Genomic DNA, 3,149 nt, shown 5'->3' with positions numbered 1-3,149 from the left:
GATTCTGACTCACAGCGCCCCTAGAGGACAGAGTGGAACTGCCCCACTGGGTTTCTAAGGCTGTCAGTCTTTACGGAAATATATTGCCCCACCTTCCTTTGGCAAAGTGGCTGTTGGGTTTGAAGGGCCAACCGGCTGGTTAGCAGTCAAATGCCTTAGGCACTGCGCTACCAGAGCCCTAGGTCCAGGTGTAGGGGAGCAGGAATGACTGCGCTGAGCAGGAGACGGTGGGGCTATGGCTGCCAGCTCACCTCACCCCGGCGTGCTGGAGGGCGCCCTCCCACTTCCACCAGCGTGGCCCTTGCCTCATGCCCTGTGCACACATCTGGCACCAGTGCACACGCCCACAGACACACTGACAGTAACTGGCTTGGAGTATGCCCTTCAGGAGGTCAGGACGTGCCTTGTTTCTGCCAAGCCCCAGCCAGAGCTGGGTGCTGGCCTTGGACTTCTGTCCCCTCCCAGGCAGCAAGTTGCTGAATAATGTTAAAAGCAGAGTGTAATAACAGAAGAGCCCTTGGGAAAGTGCCAGACAGACTCAAGCAACCTGGGCCGACTTTGACACCTGGACAGCCGGCTCCCCAAGGCCACAGGGCCGGAGGCCCAGCCACGCTGTGGAGCAGCCCCACCTCCCCAGAGCCTGAGCAGCCCCAGTGAGCCCCGGGCAGGCTGGGGGTCTTGCCTGGGTCTCAGCGCACGTGAGGCTTGGCACCGTGGGGTTCACTCAAGCCCATCCTGCCTCATTTATTCACCTAATAATGTTGAACACTAAGCCTGTCATGCGTGGTGCCAGGGGGACACAGACCCTGGTTATGGGAAACCCACAGGAGGGTGACAGTGAGTGACAGGTGCCGTGTGTCAGCCTGCAGTGCTAAGAAGGGAAGGACACCCAAAGTGGGGTGGCGGCAGTGGGGGCCCTTCAGTCTTCCAAAGGGCGGCCATGAGAGGCTCTCCTGGTGAAGTGACCCTGGTAGTGGAGCCGTGCAGCCACCGGGGTGCGGGCATGCAGCCCCCCGGGGGGGTGACATGGACAAACCTTCCCTTCACTCTGACTCCCTTACAGGTGGCCAGTGTGCAGCCTTCCTGCAGAGCCCTGCTCATCGGTGACTTTCCACGTGGGCTGTCCCCCACCTGCCTCACCCCGGGACCATCAGCTGCGCTAACGTGAGCCGGCCAGCACGGCCATTTCCAGAGAAGGGGGCGGTGAGTTACCTAACTGCTATTCTAGTGTTGTCCAAATTGTATTTCTTTAATAAGCATTTTTTCAGATTGCTCCCTGGGCAATTTAAAGATTCAATTTATCAAACTGTTTAGGTTTCAGTTATAGATTTACCTTTCAGCCAGAATGCCTGTAGATGAAATAGGCATCTACCGAACAATCCAGAAAGTTTTTGAGAAGAGCTTGTAGCATATAGGGGGCCTAGGTGTCCGGAAGCTGTCCCTGCTGGTCTTGGGACCAGAAGACTGCTCCTGGAGCCAGGCCCACACTCACTGCCTCACATGACCTGGAGGGATGTGCACACCTGTGGCCTTGCACTGCCACACCCCAGCCACACCATCCTCCAGTTGGGCTTGACCCCTGGTCCCTGACTTGCTGGGCAGGCCAGCTGCCCCTGGCGAAGGCTGACTGTGGCCAGTCCAGAGCCAACACCAGAGTGTGAACGGGACAGACAGACATATGGGCTGAACATTTACATTTTTACATCAGGTCAATACACTCCTTGAAACAGTATCAATAGGAGAACAGAAGGAGTGTTTGCACAGGGAGACAGCTCGGGGCGGGAATGCATAGGAAAGAAGGACACAGGGAAGAGATAACCACAGGGAGGAAGTGGGAAGAGAGCTGTTACATGGTGGGGACTGCAGTCCATGTCATGAGACAAAATGTGTATGAACTGCTGTGTGGACAATGAATTTGCTCTGTCAGCTTATACCCAAATCACAATTTAAAAAAAAAAAAAAAAGTGTGAAGGGGGCTCTCAGTCACCTGCTGACGAAGAGCAGGCTGGCCAGGAAGGTATGGAACAGGGCGGCCCGCAGAGCAGCGAGCAGCTCCGGCCAGGAGCAGGACAGGGACAGCCCCTCTGCCCCAGGGACAGCAGCCGCGCTGGTGTCCACGCTACACAAAGCAGAGGCCCGTGCTACCTTGGACTCTTGGTAGTGGGAGGCCGGTCTGTCTCCTTAGCAGGCTGCCAGCAGGTGTGAGGCCACAAGGTCCCCAACAGGTAGGTGGGCAGAAGCTGTGGTGGCGGCCCAGTAACCGCCTCTCCTCTCAGATGCTCACAGAAAGGCTGTATCTCCTAGGGCTTGTGGGCGCCCGCCGAGGCCCACGACAGCTGTGACCACATGGGCCTGGATGAGCGGGTAGACAAACACGGTGGGCAGAGTCGGCACTTCTCTGCTCGTCGGTGAAGGGGAGCAACCGCTGGACCCCGAGCGCCGAGCTCTGTAAGAGGAGCAGCTCTACCAGGTCGGTGGCCCTGCGGACCACAGCAGGCCCGCCCTCCCGCCTCCGTGTGCCCATGGTGCTTTGGGGCAGCGGCATGGTCATGGCCGCTCCTCGCCTCCTCTTCCCTGGGATGTGTCCCTGAGCTTCCCCAGGAGACCCCCGGGGTGAGGGAGGATGAAGCTAAGGGGCCTTGAGGACCACTTTTAGAACATGGGAGTGTCTAAGGGTCACTGGGAGCGTCTAAGGGTCACTGGGAGTGTCTAAGGGTCATTGTCGTGAACGTGACAAGTGGCCACAGAGTCAGCTCTGACTCAGAGCAACCCCCCCGTGTGTCAGAGTCCAACAGTGCTGCATAGCGTTTTCCGTTTTGTTTTGTTTTTGTTCTGCATCTGAATTTGCTGTGGTGGTGGCGCTTGAGAACATGCACGGCAGAACACTGACCAGTTGAACCGTTTCTGCCTGTACAGTGACTGATGACATTCTTCAAGCTGGGCCACCACTCTGTCCTTTTCCAAATGGTTCCTTCCCCACCAGCAACTCACTGCCCCTTGAGTCTCCTATCCGATCTTTCAAGTTGCTCTTGTCACTTTGATCCCATGTCATTAGTTGTTTTTTTGTTTTTTAATTTTTATTGTGATTTGGGTGAGAGTTGACAGAGCAAATTCACTTTCCACACAGCAGTTCATACACATTCTGTCTC

This window comes from Orycteropus afer, unplaced genomic scaffold, assembly GCF_000298275.1.
Source record: "Orycteropus afer afer isolate SDZICR_OR568_19922 unplaced genomic scaffold, OryAfe1.0 scaffold00502, whole genome shotgun sequence".
NCBI classification, from domain to species: Eukaryota; Metazoa; Chordata; class Mammalia; order Tubulidentata; family Orycteropodidae; genus Orycteropus; species Orycteropus afer.
The sequence above is the reverse complement of the archived record's forward strand: the minus strand, read 5'-3'. Positions refer to the sequence as shown.